Source organism: Mytilus californianus, unplaced genomic scaffold (genome assembly GCF_021869535.1).
Source record: "Mytilus californianus isolate M0D057914Y unplaced genomic scaffold, xbMytCali1.0.p SCAF_1, whole genome shotgun sequence".
In the NCBI taxonomy this organism is placed as follows: domain Eukaryota; kingdom Metazoa; phylum Mollusca; class Bivalvia; order Mytilida; family Mytilidae; genus Mytilus; species Mytilus californianus.
Genome location: NW_026262581.1, coordinates 139,002,080 through 139,024,047, shown reverse-complemented (window position 1 = coordinate 139,024,047; position 21,968 = coordinate 139,002,080). Strand labels below are relative to the sequence as shown.

General features: G+C 36.4%; 1 long non-coding RNA gene across 1 annotated transcript; it reads left to right on the top strand.

Annotated features, from left to right (window-relative positions):
- The first annotated feature begins 6,245 nt into the window (after positions 1-6,245).
- LOC127737041 (uncharacterized) lies at positions 6,246-14,678 on the top strand. Its single transcript, XR_007999279.1, has 2 exons — positions 6,246-7,110; positions 14,357-14,678. It is a non-coding gene; the product is annotated as an uncharacterized LOC127737041 (long non-coding RNA).
- The last annotated feature ends 7,290 nt before the right edge of the window (positions 14,679-21,968 follow it).

Here is a 21,968-nt window from a genome sequence, read left to right as displayed (position 1 = left end):
ACCCTCAACCTAGCTGGGGACAGTGGTGGTTGATATGTTTGATCAACCCTCACCCTAGCTGGGGACAATGGTGGTATATATGTTTGATCAATCCTCACCCTAGCTGGGGACAATGGTGGTTGATATGTTTGATCAATCCTCACCATAGCTGGGGACAATGGTGGTTTATATGTTTGATCAACCATCACCCTAGCTTGGGACAATGGTGGTTTATATGTTTGATCAATCCTCACCCTAGCTGGGGACAATGGTGGTTTATATATTTGATCAACCCTCACCCTAGCTAGGGACAATGGTGGTTGATATGTTTGATCAACCCTCACTGTAGCTGGGGACAATGGTGGTTTATATGTTTGATCAACCCTCACCCTAGCTTGGGACAATGGTGGTTTATATGTTTGATCAATCCTCACCCTAGCTGGGGACAATGGTGGTTTATATGTTTGATCAACCCTCACCCTAGCTAGGAACAATGGTGGTTTATATGTTTGATCAACCCTCACCCTAGCTAGGTACAATGGTGGTTTAAATGTTTGATCAACCCTCACGCTAGCTGGGGAAAATGGTAGTTTATATGTTTGATCAACCCTCACTTTAGCTAGGGACAATGGTGGTTTATATGTTTGATCAACCCTCACCCTAGCTGGGGACAATGGTGGTTTATATTTTTGATCAACCCTCACCCTAGCTTGGGACAATGGTGGTTTATATGTTTGATCAACCCTCACTTAAGCTGGGGACAATGTTGGCTTATATGTTTGATCAACCCTCAACCTAGCTGGGGACAATGGTGGTTTATATGTTTGATCAACCCTCACCCTAGCTGGGGACAATGGTGGTATATATGTTTGATCAACCCTCACCATAGCTGGGGACAATGGTGGTTTATATGTTTGATCAACCCTCACCATAGCTGGGGACAATGGTGGTTTATATGTTTGAACAACCCTCACCCTAGCTTGGGACAATGGTGGTTTATAAGTTTGATCAATCCTCACCCTAGCTGGGGACAATGGTGATTATATATTTGATCAACCCTCACCTTAGCTAGGGACAATGGTGGTTGATATGTTTGATCAACCCTCACTGTAGCTGGGGACAATGGTGGTTTATATGTTTGATCAACCCTCACCCTAGCTTGGGACAATGGTGGTTTATATGTTTGATCAATCCTCACCCTACCTGAGGACAATGGTGGTTTATATGTTTGATCAACCCTCACCCTAGCTAGGAACAATGGTGGTTTATATGTTTGATCAACCCTAACCCTAGCTGGGGAAAATGGTGGTTGATATGTTTGATCAACCCTCACTGTAGCTGGGGACAATGGTGGTTTATATGTTTGATCAACCCTCACCCTAGCTAGGGACAATGGTGGTTTATATGTTTGATCAACTCTCACCCTAGCTAGGGAAAATGGTGGTTGATATGTTTGATCAACCCTCACCCTAGCTGGGGACAATGGTGGTTGATATGTTTGATCAACTCTCACCCTAGCTAGGGAAAATGGTGGTTGATATGTTTGATCAACCCTCACCCTAGCTGGGGACAATGGTGGTTTATATGTTTGATCAACCCTCACCCTAGCTGGGGACAATGGTGGTTTATATGTTTGATCAACCCCACCCTAGCTAGGGACAATGGTGGTTTATATGTTTGATCAACCCTCACACTAGCTGGGACAATGGTGGTTTATATGTTTGATCAACCCTCACCCTAGCTAGGGACAATGGTGGTTTATATGTTTGATCAATCCTCACCCTAGCTGGGGACAATGGTGGTTTATATGTTTAATCAACCCTCACCCTAGCTTGGGACAATGGTGGTTTATATGTTTGATCAACCCTCACTTAAGCTGGGGACAATGGTGGCTTATATGTTTGATCAACCATCACCCTAGCTTGGGACAATGGTGGTTTATATGTTTGATCAACCCTCACTTAAGCTGGGGACAATGGTGGCTTATATGTTTGATCAACCCTCAACCTAGCTGGGGACAGTGGTGGTTAATATGTTTGATCAACCCTCACCCTAGCTGGGGACAATGGTGGTATATATGTTTGATCAATCCTCACCCTAGCTGGGGACAATGGTGGTTGATATGTTTGATCAATCCTCACCATAGCTGGGGACAATGGTGGTTTATATGTTTGATCAACCATCACCCTAGCTTGGGACAATGGTGGTTTATATGTTTGATCAATCCTCACCCTAGCTGGGGACAATGGTGGTTTATATATTTGATCAACCCTCACCCTAGCTAGGGACAATGGTGGTTGATATGTTTGATCAACCCTCACTGTAGCTGGGGACAATGGTGGTTTATATGTTTGATCAACCCTCACCCTAGCTGGGGACAATGGTGGTTTATATGTTTGATCAACCCTCACCCTAGCTGGGGACAATGGTGGTTTATATGTTTGATCAACCCCACCCTAGCTAGGGACAATGGTGGTTTATATGTTTGATCAACCCTCACACTAGCTGGGACAATGGTGGTTTATATGTTTGATCAACCCTCACCCTAGCTAGGGACAATGGTGGTTTATATGTTTGATCAATCCTCACCCTAGCTGGGGACAATGGTGGTTTATATGTTTAATCAACCCTCACCCTAGCTTGGGACAATGGTGGTTTATATGTTTGATCAACCCTCACTTAAGCTGGGGACAATGGTGGCTTATATGTTTGATCAACCATCACCCTAGCTTGGGACAATGGTGGTTTATATGTTTGATCAACCCTCACTTAAGCTGGGGACAATGGTGGCTTATATGTTTGATCAACCCTCAACCTAGCTGGGGACAGTGGTGGTTGATATGTTTGATCAACCCTCACCCTAGCTGGGGACAATGGTGGTATATATGTTTGATCAATCCTCACCCTAGCTGGGGACAATGGTGGTTGATATGTTTGATCAATCCTCACCATAGCTGGGGACAATGGTGGTTTATATGTTTGATCAACCATCACCCTAGCTTGGGACAATGGTGGTTTATATGTTTGATCAATCCTCACCCTAGCTGGGGACAGTGGTGGTTTATATATTTGATCAACCCTCACCCTAGCTAGGGACAATGGTGGTTGATATGTTTGATCAACCCTCACTGTAGCTGGGGACAATGGTGGTTTATATGTTTGATCAACCCTCACCCTAGCTTGGGACAATGGTGGTTTATATGTTTCATCAATCCTCACCCTAGCTGGGGACAATGGTGGTTTATATGGTTGATCAACCCTCACCCTAGCTAGGGACAATGGTGGTTTATATGTTTGATCAACCATCACCCTAGCTGGGGAAAATGGTGGTTGATATGTTTGATCAACCCTCACTGTAGCTGGGGACAATGGTGGTTTATATGTTTGATCAACCCTCACCCTAGCTAGGGACAATGGTGGTTTATATGTTTGATTAACCCTCACCCTAGCTGGGGACAATGGTGGTTTATATGTTTGATCAACCATCACCCTAGCTGGGGATAATGGTGGTTTATATGTTTGGTCAACCCTCACACTAGCTGGGGACAATGGTGGTTTATATGTTTGATCAACCCTCACCCTAGCTTGGGACAATGGTGGTTTATATGTTTGATCAACCCTCATCCTAGCTTGGGACAATGGTGGTTTATATGTTTGATCAACCCTCACTTAAGCTGGGGACAATGGTGGCTTATATGTTTGATCAACCCTCAACCTAGCTGGGGACAATGGTGGTTTATATGTTTGATCAACCCTCACCCTAGCTGGGGACAATGGTGGTATATATGTTTGATCAATCCTCACCCTAGCTGGGGACAATGGTGGTTGATATGTTTGATCAATCCTCACCATAGCTGGGGACAATGGTGGTTTATATGTTTGATCAACCCTCACCCTTGCTTGGGACAATGGTGGTTTAAATGTGTGATCAACCCTCATCCTAGCTTGGGACAATGGTGGTTTATATGTTTGATCAACCCTCACTTAAGCTGGGGACAATGGTGGCTTATATGTTTGATCAACCCTCACCCTAGCTGGGGACAATGGTGGTTGATATGTTTGATCAATCCTCACCATAGTTGGGGACAATGGTGGTTTATATGTTTGATCAACCCTCACCCTAGCTTGGGACAATGGTGGTTTATATGTTTGATCAATCCTCACCCTAGCTGGGGACAATGGTGGTTTATATATTTGATCAACCCTCACCCTAGCTAGGGACAATGGTGGTTGATATGTTTGATCAACCCTCACTGTAGCTGGGGACAATGGTGGTTTATATGTTTGATCAACCCTCACCCTAGCTTGGGACAATGGTGGTTTATATGTTTGATCAATCCTCACCCTAGCTGGGGACAATGGTGGTTTATATGTTTGATCAACCCTCACCCTAGCTAGGGACAATGGTGGTTTATATGTTTGATCAACCCTCACCCTAGCTGGGGAAAATGGTGGTATATATGTTTGATCAACCCTCACCCTAGCTAGGGACAATGGTGGTTTATATGTTTGATCAACCCTCACCCTAGCTGGGGACAGTGGTGGTTGATATGTTTGATCAACCCTTCACCCTAGCTGGGGACAATGGTGGTTGATATGTTTGATCAATCCTCACCATAGCTGGGGACAATGGTGGTTTATATGTTTGATCAACCCTCACCCTAGCTTGGGACAATGGTGGTTTATATGTTTGATCAATCCTCACCCTAGCTGGGGACAATGGTGGTTTATATGTTTGGTCAATCCTCACCCTAGCTGGGGACAATGGTGGTTTATATATTTGATCAACCCTCACCCTAGCTAGGGACAATGGTGGTTGATATGTTTGATCAACCCTCACTGTAGCTGGGGACAATGGTGGTTTATATGTTTGATCAACCCTCACCCTAGCTTGGGACAATTGTGGTTTATATGTTTGATCAATCCTCACCCTAGCTGGGGACAATGGTGGTTTATATGTTTGATCAACCCTCACCCTAGCTAGGGACAATGGTGGTTTATATGTTTGATCAACCCTCACCCTAGCTAGGGACAATGGTGGTTGATATGTTTGATCAACCCTCACCCTAGCTAGGGACAATGGTGGTTTATATGTTTGATCAACCCTCACCCTAGCTGGGGACAATGGTGGTTTATATGTTTGATCAACCCTCACCCTAGCTGGGGAAAATGGTGGTTTATATGTTTGATCAACCCTCAACCTAGCTGGGGACAATGGTGGTTTATATGTTTGGTCAACCCTCACACTAGCTGGGGACAATGGTGGTTTATATGTTTGATCAACTCTCACCCTAGCTAGGTAAAATGGTGGTTGATATGTTTGATCAACCGTCACCCTAGCTGGGGAAAATGGTGGTTTATATGTTTGATCAACCCTCACCCTAGCTGGGGACAATGGTGGTTTATATGTTTGATCAACCCCACCCTAGCTAGGGACAATAGTGGTTTATATGTTTGATCAACCCTCACACTAGCTGGGGACAATGGTGGTTTATATGTTTGATCAACCATCACCCTAGCTAGGGACAATGGTGGTTTATATGTTTGATCAACCCCCACCCTAGCTGGGGACAATGGTGGTTTATATGTTTGATCAACCCTCACCCTAGCTGGGGACAATGATTGTTTATGTTTGATCAACCCTCACCCTAGCTGGGGACAATGGTGGTTGATATGTTTGATCAACCCTCACCCTAGCTGGATACAGTGGTGGTTTATATGTTTGATCAACCCTCACCCTAGCTGGGGACAATGGTGGTTGATATGTTTGATCAACCCTCACCCTAGCTGTGGAAAATGGTGGTTTATATGTTTGATCAACCCTCACCCTAGATTGGGACAATGGTGGTTTATATGTTTGATCAACCCCACACTAGCTAGGGACAATGGTGGTTTATTAATATATATTCAGAACATTCAAATAGAATGTAAAGAAAGACAATCCATATGAATAATAGGCATAAGACAATATCCGGGTATTTCATGAAGGTAAGAAAAACAATCCTTTAAATAATAGGAATAACACAATATTTGAGTATTTTATGAAGGTAAGAAAGACAATCCATGTTAATAATATGCATAAGACAATATCGGGGTATTTCATGAAGGTCAGAAAGACAATCCAAGTAAATAATAGGCATATTACAATATCCGGATATTTTGTGAAGGTTTTAAATAGTTGATAAAACATTAATGTTACATGAAAATAGTTTATTACGTATCATGAACTACATGATGTATATTTTTGTACATTTTTTAACAGGGAGAATGGTTACTGGAATGACGATGATAACGAGATGCAATTCAACAGGTTGCAGATTTTGGCGATTTTAACGATAGACAATGACTTAGATCTCGTCACTTGTCTAAGAACACTCGCTATAACTCCACTGGTAGAATTAGACACAAGCCTTATGCAGTAGTTAACATTTCAATGATTCAGGATGGAATACATGTAGTTTTACAAATTAGCGGATGTTGTCAGTTCTACTGATTGACTGTAACGTTTGCGGGTCACTTTATTTGGTTCATTTATTTCTTTCATTATTAGTAATTTTAATTGTTTTCTGAAAGATTGATCATTATTATTTTGTTTCTTTCTGAAATTTTCATTCATAAATTTTAGTGACGTAACAAACCTCGCATTAGTCATTATATTCAAAATATGTTTCCCTTCTCAACCAATAAGAGCGCTCGATTAAGTTCCCGGGAAAATTTAGCTCGTGCAGTGATTGTCTTCCGGAAATCATTCCCAGCTCAGATGCTCAAGTGTGGACGTATAGGTAAAGAGGGAACTTTCCACCATGTGCGCGATTTTTTTAAAGTGGTCTCGGCGCTATTTTTGTGTTTTATCAAGGGTATTTAAGATGATGTGTATTTCGACATTTTCTAGGTAAGAATTCCCCCTCCAATTTGATGTATATTTTGAATTGACTAAAACTGGCTAGTTTTAGTCAGGGTTTGCTTAAAATATTTTAGCGAAGACTTTGAATATTTACGTATTGAGACGTAGTTTATTTAGAAGGCGATTCGCGGGTTAATTGAGTTAAATTATGAGCTAAGTTTTGAAGAGTTCTTTGAACTGAATAAATGTTTTCAGTTAGCGAATATCGAGATTCATCAGTTGTTTAGGTTAAAGCTCTTTATAGATTGCTTGAAAAAAAATAAGGTTCGGGGTCATTATTTGTTGACATTTTCGTACGTGTCTTAAATCTATGACTTGAACTTCAAGACAGAAATTTAAAGTGTTAAAACGTAAAGCGAGATTAAAATGCAAACCCTGGGCAGAATGGCAGAATGAGTCGTTAGAGAAAATTATAGTTGTAAAACCACTTTGTGGTCTAAGAAATATAGAGACATTGCTGAATTAGAGACCATTGAATTACAAAATCATACATATACTAGAGACGCAGTTGAATAATATTGTCTACTAACGATTGTGTGTTGTTTAATAAAAGTCAAGTTGTACTTCACTGAATTATTTTATTACAGATAAAATCCTTGTCCCTGCCCTGAGCTAAGTTTTGTGATTAAAATTACCCCTTCTTACCCCCTTGGTACAGGAAATTGCTTTGAGAATATCCCGTTACCCTTGAATCAACTTTCATGATTTGATATTTGGTACCCGTCTATTCTGAACTTTTGGTAGGTCAGTTTGAGTTGCTGAATGGTTTTTCTGTCTTTCCTGTCACAGATAGTTTGCGTATAAGCATTTTCAGGACAGAACAAGACTACTTTAGTTAATCCTTCACTGATTTACACGCTGGTTATTATTATTTGAATATTTGGTAATCTTGTTAATTTACTGGTCTTGATGTAATGGTTTATTTTTACAGATTGTGACTTGGATGGAGAGTTGTCTCTTTGGCACTCATATCGCATCTTCTTATATCTATTGAAACTGAGAATAAGTTTTCGAAAAGTCTGACTTTACGTTTGTTGTCCCGTGCTTGAAACGACCACTCTTATCAGGTCGGGCTAGATACATTTTGTTTGTCTGTCTGTTGAACCTTTATTCATTGTTTGACCCTAGACTTAATCACATATAGTAGCGGTCACTCTGAAATTGACTTCAGAGTTGGATTGAGATTGTTCTTCATAATTGGGTTAATATTAAATATACTGAGAAATATTACATTCGAGATGCAGCTTGATGCTTGAGGTATGATACTGATGAGATAAGTAATTTACTGAACTTCTGCCAGAACACATGAATTTGTGAATCCTCCTGTAAATTCATTGAATACCATCGACAACCTTTTATTAGTACACCGCCAGGTCCTATCCTTCCTCGTGATAGACGTGAACCAGACTTGTTCACATGTTGGTTTAAATAGTCGGATTCTATGAAAATCTGACTGTACTGTTGTCAAAGTCAAAGGTTAGCATCTAGTTAGTCGTAAGAGCAGACTAGTCACTATTTATCAACTGTTTGAATAAGGTCCTAGAAGCTACTTATGACAGTGGAGGTCTGGGTATAATTACCATCAGATATATTATATCTTGATCACACAGGTTTAAAACATTTATAAACTGGTGGCATAAACCGGTGAATTATATACCTATAAAAAGTTAAAATATTCTAAAGACGGGCATTATTATATTTGTAAAGTCCTAAAGCGAAAGCATGGGCCGAACCCTACCCTAGATTTAAACTAAAAGAAATGTTGTTGGGTTGCTGTCTAATAGATAAAAAGTCCTGTTAAGGGTTCATAGACAGTACCCCGGCTTCGTTTCATGACTCTCATTAAAATAAGGACTTAAGAAAACATATTTAAATTAAGAATTTTGTTAACAGCGTGTGCAATATTGTTGTTGAATAAAAACAAAAAAAGACTTTTGCTAGGTTAGAATTTCATAATAGAAACGAGGTTATTGATTAACAATTAAAAACATACAATTAGCACTTAAAGATTAACAAAAGAAGATAATGGATGACAGAATACAAACGTGTTTGTACTAAGTAATTCTTACATAATGAATAGAAATAATTTGACAATAAGAATGCTTATAACTAAACTATTTGTCATAAACGTTTTTAAAAGAATTCTTTTCCAAGTTTAAAGTGAATAATCTTACATTCATGGACAAATATTGCATAACATATGATTTCAATAGAATAATAATTAGTTTAGCAATGCAGTAATGACAACCTATGGCCATGCGGTTTATCAGTGAGAGTCTAAAAATATATGAATTAAGTACAATACTATTTTAAAAAAGTCCCTAATGCACAATTTTCGCAAATTATTGAAGGTCAACAAGAGGTCCGTGGAAGCATAGAGTTTTCTGGTAACTCGTGTTGCTCTTATTTTGTTGTTTCTGCAATTAGAAGGAAGAGGAAGCCTTCCACTTTTTTATTAAGTTTTGCCGTAGTTTAACCATTTTTGTAAAATTGAGAATGGAAATGGGGAATGTGTCAAAGAGACAACAACCCGACCAAAGAGCAGAAAACAGCCGAAGGCCACCAATGGGTCTTCAACACAGCGAGAAAAATCCGGCACCCGGAGGCGGGCTTCAGCTGGCCTCTAAAAAAATGTGTACTAGTTCAATGAAAATGGACGTCACAATAAACTCCAAAACATATAAATAAACTAAAATTAAAAAAAACACAAGACTAACAAGGGACAGAGGCTCCTGACTTGGGAGAGGCGCAAAAATGCGGCGGGGTTAAACATGTTTTGTGAGATCTCCCCCTCCCCCTATACCTCTAGCCAATGTAGAATAAACAAACACACAGCAATACGCTCAGTAAAACTCAGTTTAAAAGAAGTCCGAGTCCGATGTCAGAACAGGTAACAAAAGAAACTAAGCAAAATGACAATGATACATAAATTAACAAAGGACTACTAGCAGTTACTGACATGCCAGCTCCAGACCTTAATTAAACTGATTGAAAGATTATGTCTTCATCATATGAAAATCATGCACAATCCCTCCCGTTAGGGGTTTAATGTCATACGATCATAAAATATATGAAAAGAACATAACCCGTCAACAACTGGTTTTAGAATAAATGTGTTTATTTCCGATGCAAAGACCCTATGAGTGAATCAATATTAAAACCAAAATATGCCATCTTAAATGACCTGACAACAGTATCCTAACTATATCCTTTCTGAATAAGTCTGTTTAAAGGTTTGGTTAGCTTTTGAGTTGAATGTCGACATTTTTGTGCTTTGTATAGAATATTACCATAAAAGATTGGATGTGAAATACCTGAACGTATAAGATGTCTGCATGTTGATTTATATTTACGAATGATGTCCTTGTACCGATGATAAAATTTAGTAAATGTTTTGACTAGTTTGTGATATCGAAAACCCTGGTGTAATAAGTTTTCAGTAATACAGAGGTTTCTTTCGTTAAAATCAAATGCGTTGTTACATACACGAGCGAATCGAACAAGTTGAGATATATAAACACCATAAGATGGTGAGAAGGGAACGTCACCATCTAAAAATGGATAATTAACAATATGAAATGAAAAATCATCTCTTTTATCAGAAATTTTGGTATTAAGCTTCCTGTTAAAAATATAGATATCAAGATCCAGGAAAGGGGAGTGTTCATTGTTAGTATTAGCTTTATTTAAAGTCAGCTCAGCAGGATAAATCTCTTTAGTGTACATACTGATGTCGTCATTATTGAGAGCAAATATATATTATCCAAATATCTAAAAGTGTTATTAAATGTTTGTATCAGATGTTGTTTCGATGGGTCTTTGCTGATTTTAGTCATACATTGTAACAATACAGAAACAGGTCCGCAATAAGTGGTGCTCAGTTAGTCCCCATTGGACGATATACGGAATCTCTATAGCGAACATAAATGTAATCTAGTAGAAATTCAAGGGCAGTAATCGTATCAAAGCAGGTCCAATTGACATTGTTCTTTTGTCTGTTGTTACAAAAAAAGACCAAAAATAGTTAGAACATATATATTCGCATTCTGACTTTTTAAATGCCCATTTAATTAGGTGTGTGAATTTTTTCTTAATAAGATTATGAGGTAAAGTGGTGTATAGGGTAGAAAAATAAAAACTTTGAACAGATTCGTAATCACCAATATAAGCATGCAATTTATCAAATAATTCCAACAAATTTTTAACACTCCAAAAGTAATTAATTCCACTATTTTCAAAGGCCTTATTTGAACAATTTATTACCAGATTTTTGATTGTAGCAAGTGTACTAGTAAGTAGCATAGACAGTTTAGTAGTGGAACAATGGCTTGAAGACGAAATAAATCTATATTTGTCAGGTGTTTTGTGCAGCTTGGGAAGCCAGTACATAGTTGGAACTTTCATTGTATTTGGTTCTGCTTGTAAAGAAGTAGCTAAAAGTTTATGTTTGTTACAGATGTCATTTGCCGAAAATGGAGTCTGTTTGAATGTTGGTGAATTCGTGATTTCCTTTTGCAGAACCTCAATGTAAAATTTACGTCAAACAATAATGATATTATTAGCAGCTTTATCAGCCGGGACAAAAACAAATTCCTTGGCGAGTTCTTTTAGCTTATGTTTGAAACGACAAATAAGGATATTATGGTTGTTGTTAGGGGTAAAATGTTCTTTAAAATGTTTAATACGAATATCAACTATGTTCTTTACTGAATTAAAAAAAGAATCTAAGGATTTTTTGTCAGCTTTTTCTCGTTTTATCCATTTCGAGCAGTAAGTACGGAGTGAGTCGTGGATGATGTTACGACACTCATTTCAATTAAAAATTGAAGGGGACGATATTTAGGACCTTTACTGAGGAATGATATCAACTCTTGGTCTTGAACGATGTTAAGGTCTCCTGTTATAACATGGGAACTGGGGCCATAAATGTATTCGGAATTACAGCAATTTCATGACGTAGGCGTATTGTCACTGATATTAACATCTTTACACACTTCGCTATAATTAAATCCATATTTCTGGGTAGATTTTGTGTAAACATAACAAATAAGAGGGAGTTCAGTATTATCAACCCTCACCCTTGCTGAGCACAATGGTGGTTTATATGTTTAATCAAACCTCATCCTAGCTGGGGACAATAGTGGTTTATATGTTTGATCAACCCTCATCCTAGCTCGGGACAATGGTGGTTTATGTGTTTGATCAACCCTCACCCTAGCTGGGGACAATGGTGGTTTATATGTTTGACCAACCCTCACTTTAGCTGGGACAATGGTGGCTTATATGTTTGATCAACCCCACCCTAGCTGGGGACATTGGTGGTTAATATATTTGATCAACCCTCATCCTAGCTGGGGACAATGGTGGTTTATGTGTTTGATCAACCCTCACTTTAGCTGGGGACAATGGTGGTTTATATGTTTGATCAACCACTCACTAGCTAGGGACAATGGTGGTTTATTAATATATATTCAGAACATTCAAATAGAATGTAAAGAAAGACAATCCATATGAATAAGTTGTTGGCATGACACGGGTTATGTTCTTCTCATATATTTTATGACGGTATAATACTTAACTCCTAACAGGAGGGATGTGTCTGATATTCATATAATGAAGACATTATCTTTCAATCAGTTTAATTGAGGTCTGGAGCTGGCATGTCAGTAACTGCTAGTAGTCTGTTGTTATTTATGTATTATTGTCATTTTGTTTATTTTCTTTTGTTTCCTATTCTGACATCGGACTCGGACTTCTCTTATACTGAGTTTTACTGTGCGTACTGTTGTGCGTTTGTTTTTATTACATTGGCTAGAGGTATAGGGGAAGGGTTGAGATCTCAAAAACATGTTTAACCCCGCCGCATTTTTGCGCCTGTTCCAAGCCAGGAGCCTCTGGCCTTTGTTAGTCTTGTATCATTTTTAATTTTAGTTTCCTGTGTATAATTTGGAGTTTAGTATGACGTATATTATCACTGAACTAGGATACATATTTGTTTAGGGGCCAGCTGAAGGAGTTTCTCGCTGCATTGAAGACCCATTGGTGGCCTTCGGCTGTTGTCTGCTCTATGGTCGGGTTGTTGTCTCTTTGACACATTCCCCATTTCCATTCTCCATTTTTATATTATAAAACAATATCCGGGTATTTAATGAAGGTAAGAAAGACATTCCATGTAAATAATAGGCATAAGACAATATCCGAGTATTTTATGAAGGTAAGAATGCCAATCCATGTTAATAATAGGCATACGACAATATCCGGGTATTTCATGAAGGTAAGAAAGAAAATCCGTTTAAATAATAGGCATATTACAATATCCGGGTATTTTATGAAGGTAAGAAAGACAATCCATGTAAATAATAAACATTACACAATATCCGGGTATTTCATGAAGGTAAGAAAGACAATCCATGTAAATAATATGCATAAGACAATATCCGGGTATTTCATGAAGGTCAGAAAGACAATCCATGTAAATAATAGGCATATTACAATATTTGTGAAGGTTTTAAATAGTTGATAAAACATGAATGTTGCATGAAAATAGTTTATTACATATCATGAACTACATGATGTATATTTTTGTACATTTTTTAACAGGGAGACTGGTTACTGGAATGACGATGATAACGAGATGCAATTCAACAGGTTGCAGATTTTGGCGATTTTAACGATAGACAATGACTTAGACCTCGTCACTTGTCTGAGAACACTCGCTATAACTCCACTGGTAGAATTAGACACAAGCCTTATGCAGTAGTTAATATTTTAATGATTCAGGATGGAATACATGTAGTTTTACAAATTAGCGGATGTTGTCAGTTCTACTGATTGACTGTAACGTTTGTGGGTCACTTTATTTGGTTCATTTATTTCTTTCATTATTAGTAATTTTAATTGTTTTCTCAGAAAGATTGATCATTATTATTTTATTACTTTCTGAAATTTTCATTCATGAATTTTGATGACGTAACAAAACTCGCATTAGTCATTATATTCAAAATATTTCCCCCTTCTCAACCAATCATTGAGCTTGAATAAGTTCCCGGGGAAATTTAGCTCGTGCAGTGATTGTCTTCCGGAAATCATTCACAGCTCAGATGCTCAGGTGTGGACGTATAGGTAAAAAGGGAACTTTCCACCATGTGCGCGATTTTCTTGAAGTGGTCTCGGCGCTGTTTTTGTGTTTTATCAAGGGTATTTAAGATAACGTGTATTTCGACATTTTCTAGGTAAGAATTCCCCCCTCCAATTTGATGTATATTTTGAATTGACTAAAACTGGCTAGTTTAGGTCAGGGTTTGCTTAAAATATTTTAGCGAAGACTTTGAATATTTACGTATTGAGACGTAGTTTATTTAGAAAGCGATTCGCGGGTTAATTGAGTTAAATTTTTAAGCTGAGTTTTGAAGAGTTCTTTGAACTGAATAAAAGTTTTCAGTTTGAGAATATCGAGATTCATCAGTTGTTGAGGTTAAAGCTATTTATAGATTGCTTGAAAAAGATTAAGGTTCGGGGTCATTATTTGTTGACATTTTCGTACGTGTCTCAAATCTATGACTTGAACTTAAAGTGTTAAAACGTAAAGCGAGATTAAAATGCAAACCCTGGGCAGAATGGCAGAATGAGTCGTTAGAGAAAATTATAGTTGTAAAACCACTTTGTGGTCCAAGAAATAAAGAGACATTGCTGAATTAGAGACCATTGAATTACAAAATCATACATATACTTGACACGCAGTTGAATAATATTGTCTAATAACGATTGTGTGTTGTTTAATAAAAGTTGTACTTTACTGAATTATTTTATTACAGATAAAATCCTTGTCCCTGCCCTGAGCTAACTTTTGTGATTAAAATTACCCCTTCTTACCCCCTTGGTACAGGAAATTGCTTTAATTATATCCCGTTCCCCTTGAATCAACTTTCATGGTTTGATATTTGGTACCCGTCTATTCTGAACTTTTGGTAGGTCAGTTTGAGTTGCTGTCACAGATAGTTTGCGTTTAAGCATTTTTCAGGACAGAACAAGACTACTTTAGTTAATCCTTCACTGATTTACAAGCTGCTTATTATTATTTGAATATTTGGTATTCTTGTTAATTTACTGGTCTTGATGTAATGGTTTATTTTTACATATTGTCACTTGGATGGAGAGTTGTCTCATTGGCACTCATATCGCATCTTCTTATATCTATTGAAACTGAGAATTAGTTTTCGAAAAATCTGACTTTACGTTTGTTGTCCCGTGCTTGAAACGACCACTCTTATCAGGTCGGGCTACATTTTGTTTGTCTGTTGAACCTTTATTCATTGTTTGACCCCAGACTTAATCACATATAGTAGCGGTCACTCTGAAATTGACTTCAGAGTTGGATTGAGATTGTTCTTCATAATTGGGTTAATATTAAATATACTGAGAAATATTACATTCGAGATGCAGCTTGATGCTTGAGGTATGATACTGATGAGATAAGTAATTTACTGAACTTCTGCCAGAACACATGAATTTGTGAATCCTCCTGTAAATTCATTGAATACCATCGACAACTTTTTATTAGTACACCGCCAGGTCATATCCTTTCTCGTGATAGACGTGAACCAGACTTGTTCACATTCTGGTTTAAACAGCCGGATTCTATGAAAGTCTGACTGTACTGTAGTCAAAGTTAAAGGTTAGCATCTAGTTAGTCATAAGAGCAGACTAGTCACTATTTATCAACTGTTTGAATAAGGTCCTAGAAGCTACTTATGACAGTGGAGGTCTGGGTATAATAACCATCAGATATATTATATCTTGATCACACAGGTTTAAAACATTTATAAACTGGTGGCATAAACCGGTGAATTATATACCTATAAAAAGTTAAAATATTCTAAAGACGGGCATTATTATATTTGTAAAGTCCTAAAGCGAAAGCATGGACCGAACCCTACCCTATATTTAAACTAAAAGAAATGTTGTTGGGTTGCTGTCTAATAGATAAAAAGTCCTGTTAAGGGTTCATAGACAGTACCCCGGCTTCGTTTCATGACTCTCACTGAAACAAGGACTTAAGAAACATATTTAAATAAAGAATTTTGTTAACAGCGTGTGCAATATTGTTGTTGAATAAAAACAAAAAAGACTTTTGTTAGGTCAGAATTTCATAATAGAAACGAGTTAATTGATTAACAATTAAAAACACACAATTAGCACTTAAAGATTAACAAAAGAAGATAATGGATGACAGAGTACAAATGTGTTTGTACTAAGTAATTCTTACATAATGAATAGAAATAATTTGACAATAAGAATGCTTATAATTAAACTATTTGTTATACACGTTTTTAAAAGAAATCTTTTCCAAGTTTAAAGTGAATAATATTACATTCATGGACAAATATTGCATAACATATGATTTCAATAGAATAATAATTAGTTTAGCAATGCAGTAATGACAACCTATGGCCATCCGGTTTATCAGTGAGAGTCTAAAAATAAGTACAATACTAATTTTAAAAAGTCCCTAATGAAGATGCACAATTTTCGCAAATTATTGAAGGTCAACAAGAAGTCCGTGGAAGCATCGAATTTTCTGGTAACTCATGTTGCTCTTATTTTGTTGTTTCTGCAATTAAAAGGAAGAGAAAGCCTTCCACTTTTTTATTAAGTTTTGCCATAGTTTAACCACTTTTGTAAAATTGAGAATGGAAATGGGGAATGTGCCAAAGAGCAGATAACAGCCGAAGGCCACCAATGGGTCTTCAACACAGCGAGAAAAATCCCGCACCCGTAGGCGGGCTTCAGCTGGCCCCTAAACAAAAATGTGTACTAGTTCAATGAAAATGGACGTCACACTAAACTCCAAAACATATTAATGAACTAAAATTAAAAAACACACAAGACTAACAAGAGGCTCCTGACGTGGGAAAAATGCGGCAGGGTTAAACATGTTTTGTGAGATCTCCCCCTCCCCTATACCTCTAGCCAATGTAGAATAAACAAACACACAGCAATACGCACAGTTAAACTCAGTTTAAAAGAAGTCCGAGTCAGTTGTCAGAATAGGTAACAAAAGAAACTAAGTAAAATGACAACGATACATAAACTAACAAAGGACTACAAGCAGTTACTGACATGCCAGCTCCAGACCTTAATTAAACTGATTGAAAGATTATGTCTTCGTCATATGAAAATCAAGCACAATCCATCCCGTTAGGGGTTTAATGTCATACCATCATAAAATATATGAGAAGAACATAGCCCGTATCATGCCAACAACTGGTTTTAGAATAAATGTGTTTATTTCCGATGCAAAGACCCTATGAGTGAATCAATATTAATACCAAATAAAGGCAAAAGTAGTATACCGCTGTTCGAAATTCATCAATCGATTGAGAAAAAAACAAATCCGGGTTACAAACTAAAACTGAGGGAAACACATCAAATATAAGAGGAGAACTACGACATAACAGAAACACAACATTAAAATGTAAGACACACAAAAAATAACTATAAAATAACAATGGCCATTTTCGAAATTTTAAGAAACAAAATGGTAGGTTGAACCTGGTTTTGTGGCTAGCCAAACCTCCCGCTTTTATGGCAATGTCAAATATGACATTAAAATGACAACATTACATGACAGGACTACAATACAAATAAATGGGAGATCATATAGGACAGAGAAACATACGGATAATATCTAACAAAAGGTACCAGGTTTAAAATTTAATACGCAAAACGCGCGTTTCGTCCACACAAGACTAACCAGTGACGCTCAGATCAAAAAAGTTCGAAAACCAAAACAAGTACAAAGTTGAAGAGCATTGATGACCAAAAGTTCCAAAAAGTTGTGCCAAATACGGCTAAGGTTATATGTCTGGGATAAGAAAATCCTTAGTATTTAGAATAATTTATACTTTTGCAAACAGTAAATGTATAAAAATAACTATATAATAGATATGCATGATAACACCGAAGTGGTGCATAACTACAGAATAAAAACGGATACATAAAACAACATAAACCAGAGCATAAAAATTCACAGCCGAGTTAGCCAAAGAGATCAACGCAAACAAAGTGACGTCACATTTGAATTTCTGAAATTTCCCCAAAATAGGATAGAATAAGGATAGAATTCAAGATTTGGTTTATATAGTCATATAACATTAATTAATAACAATGAAAATTACAATACTAATTAATATAAAATGTGGTAGTAATTAGATAATTAATAGTATTATCTAACTATGTCATCTTAAATGACCTGACAACAGTATCGTAACTATATCCCATCTTAAATGACCTGACAACAGTATCGTAACTATATCCCTTCTGAATAAGTCTGTTTAAAGGTTTGGTTAGCTTTTGAGTTGAATGTCGACATTTTTATGCTTTATATAGAATATTACCATAAAAGACTGGATGTGAAATACCTGAACGTATAAGATGTCTGCATGTTGATTTATATTTACGAATGATGTCCTTGTACCGATGATAAAATTTAGTAAATGTTTTGACTAGTTTGTGATATCGAAAACCCTGGTGTAAAATTTTTTCAGTAATACAGAGGTTTCTTTCGTTAAAATCAAATACGTTGTTACATACACGAGCGAATCGAACAAGTTGAGATAAATAAACACCATAAGATGGTTACAAGGGAACGTCACCATCTAAAAATGGATAATTAACAATAGGAAATGAAAAATCATCTCTTTTATAATAAATTTTGGTATTAAGCTTCCCGTTAAAAATATAGATATCAAGATCCAGGAAAGGTGAGTGTTCATTGTTAGTATTAGCTTTATTTAAATTCAGCTCAGCACGATAAATATCTTTAGTGTACATACTGAAGTCGTCATTATTGAGAGCAAATATATATCATCCAAATATCTAAAAGTGTTATTAAATGTTTGTATCAGATGTTGTTTCGATGGGTCTTTGCTGATTTTAGTCATACATTGTAACAATACAGAAATAGGTCCGCAATAAGTGGTGCAGAGTTAGTCTCCATTGGACGATATACGGAATCTCCATAGCGAACAAAAATGTTATCTAGTAAAAATTCAAGGGCAGTAATCGTATCAAAGCAGGTACAATTGACATAGTTCTTTTGTCTGTTGTTACAAAAAATGACCAAAAAGAGTTAGAACATATATACTCGCATTCTGACTTTTTAAATGCCTGTTTAATTAGGTTTGTGAATTTTTTCTTAATAAGATTATGAGGTAAAGTGGTATATAGGGTAGAAAAATCAAAACTTTGAACAGATTCGAAATCACCAATACAAGCATGCAATTTATCAAGTAATTCCAACAAATTTTTAACACTCTAAAAGTAATTAATTCCACTATTTTCAAAGACCTTATTTGAACATTTTTTTACCAGATTTTTGATTGTACCAAGTGTACTAGTAAGTAAAATAGACAGTTTAGTAGTGGAACAATGGCTTGAAGACGAAATAAATCTATATTTGTAAGGTGTTTTGCGCAGCTTGGGAAGCCAGTACATAGTTGGAACTTTCATTGTATTTGGTTCTGCTTGTAAAGAAGTAGCTAAAAGTTTATGTTTGTTACAGATGTAATTTTCCGCAAATGGAGTCAGTTTGAATGTTGGTGAATTCGTGATTTCCTTTTGCAGAACCTCAATGTAAAATTTACGTCAAACAATAATGATATTGTTAGCAGCCTTATCAGCCGGGACAAAAACAAATTGTTTGGCGAGTTCTTTTAGCTTATGTTTGATACGAGAAATAGGGCTATTATGGTTGTTGTTAGGAGTAAAATGTTCTTTAAAATGTTTAATACGAATATCAACTATGTTCATTACTGAATTAAAAAAAGAATCTAAGGATTTTTTGTCAGCTTTTTTTCGTTTTATTCATTTCGAGCAGTAAGTACGGTGTGAGTCGTGGATGATGTTACGACACGCATTCCAATTAATAATTGAAAGGGGACGATATTTAGGTCCTTTACTGAGGAATGATATCAACTCTCGGTCTTGAACGATGTTAAGGTCTACTGTTATAACATGGGAACTGGGGCCATAAATGTATTCGGAATTACTGCAATTTCATGACGTAGGCGTATTGTCACTGATATTAACATCTTTACACACTTCGCTATAATTAAATCCTTATTTCTGGATAGATTTTGTGTAAACATAAGAAATAAGAGGGAGTTCAGTATTATCAAAATAGCCAGGAATTGTTCTTTAACAGAACGATCATTAAAAATACCGGCAATATTTACAAAATCAAAACATTTATTGACATATTTGATTTTAATAAAATGTTTTTATGATCTTCAAGGCGACAGTTTAGATTAACAATATGCAATTGTAATTTGGACGATTTCATACTTAGGACTGCAATATGGAATTGTGTTGCAATCCTCTAAAATTTGATGTTATTTATTAACAGGTAAAGAACAGAGCTTGGTTAACAGATAATGTCTGCCGTTGTTTTTTTGAAATAGTAATTAGGTCCGAAATATTTGTTTTGTTGATACGAAATTTTCTCTGATTGCGAATTATTCTACGCCCATGAGAACGGTTTTTACGAACAGTTTTAGAAACTATATCCAAAATGTTAACAGAATCGGTTCTTGATATAATACCAATTCCAATGATATTATCATTAAGACCGAAAGGATAGACTGTCTGTAATTTTTTTAATCCAATTTAATTCAATTATTTTCCGTGATCGTACAAACTTTGAATGAGATTCCCCAGGCTGCTTATTTACTACTTCTAAAGGTTGAACTGTTAAATATTTACTAGGATGATTGTGCTTCTTAAGGTGTTGATAAATTATACTTTTGAATTTATGGGGTCTTTTAAAACGATAAAGGTGTTCTTGCGTGCGTTTAGATAAATAGCGTCCAGTTTTACCTACATACTGACTACCGCATCCCGGTTTGTTTCATATGAGTAAATAGATAATACTGTTAGTTTTTCAATTTATATCAGTTTCAAAATTTAAGGAAAATGTGCGACCATTAAACGTGGACCTTACTGTATTGTTGGTGGAAAGACGGGTACATGTAAGTCATTTTTTGGCATGACACTTATCGATAGAAGGGTAACCACGATTTTTATTTTGTTAGAAATGTTAGCGATTGTAGTATTTTTAGATAAGCGATTTTGAAGATTGAGACGTGTAGATACCCTTTGAACGAGTTTGGTATTTTGTATTTTTCCATTTCTGAGTTTAAATTTTTGTTTTTTGTTATCCATATTTCCAATTGAAAGAAGCAAAGACTGGCGTCCAGAATATGAACCAGTACACATGAATTGAATAAAGTAAAAAGATAAAACTGTTCGGCTAAAGACGTGAAACGCTATCCGTCATCAAGTACCCGACAAAATACGTAAACTACAAAACCAAAGGACAAAAACAAAAGACAGGGTATATCAGGGTAGCACCTGACGTCTGACTAAATAGTAGAATGGGACTGAATAGTGAAATATGAGTTTTAGATAAAATACCTAAAGTAATGTTCTCGCTCGGACACACACTCCATTATCTTGTATGTCTAATCTTACAATATCTCCGTTAAGGGATATGACTATTGTTGTCTACAGACGCTTGAGTACAGGAATTGATTTTTTTTTAATTTATTATTTGCACTGAATGTTTAATTTTATATCTTTATACCACATACTTCACACACCAATGATTGTCTCACTTCGGTTATTTTTTTAGTATAGATCGTAAAAGAAGAAATTGTATTAAATTTATCCCAAAAAGACAAGCAAATGTTTTTATGAACTATTGATTCTTACACAAGCTCTGTCGGATCCTACACTGAACATGCAATGTTTTACAACTTTCAGTGCATATCTGTGTTGTGTGTGTGTGTGTCGGATCGTTGTCTGATTAACGTATACTGCATGTGTAGTTGCTTGGAATATTATATGTTTATCATTGACTTCAATATCTGCTAGTAAATTAACTTTCTTTCCTATCAAAAATTTAGATAAACGATAAAAATTCATCTTTGTGGTAAATTATTTAGTTGGTACTTGCATTGTTTTTATATTTGCAGGGCATTGTTACAATGACCAACATCTTTGATAACAGACGTGACGTTAAACTGCA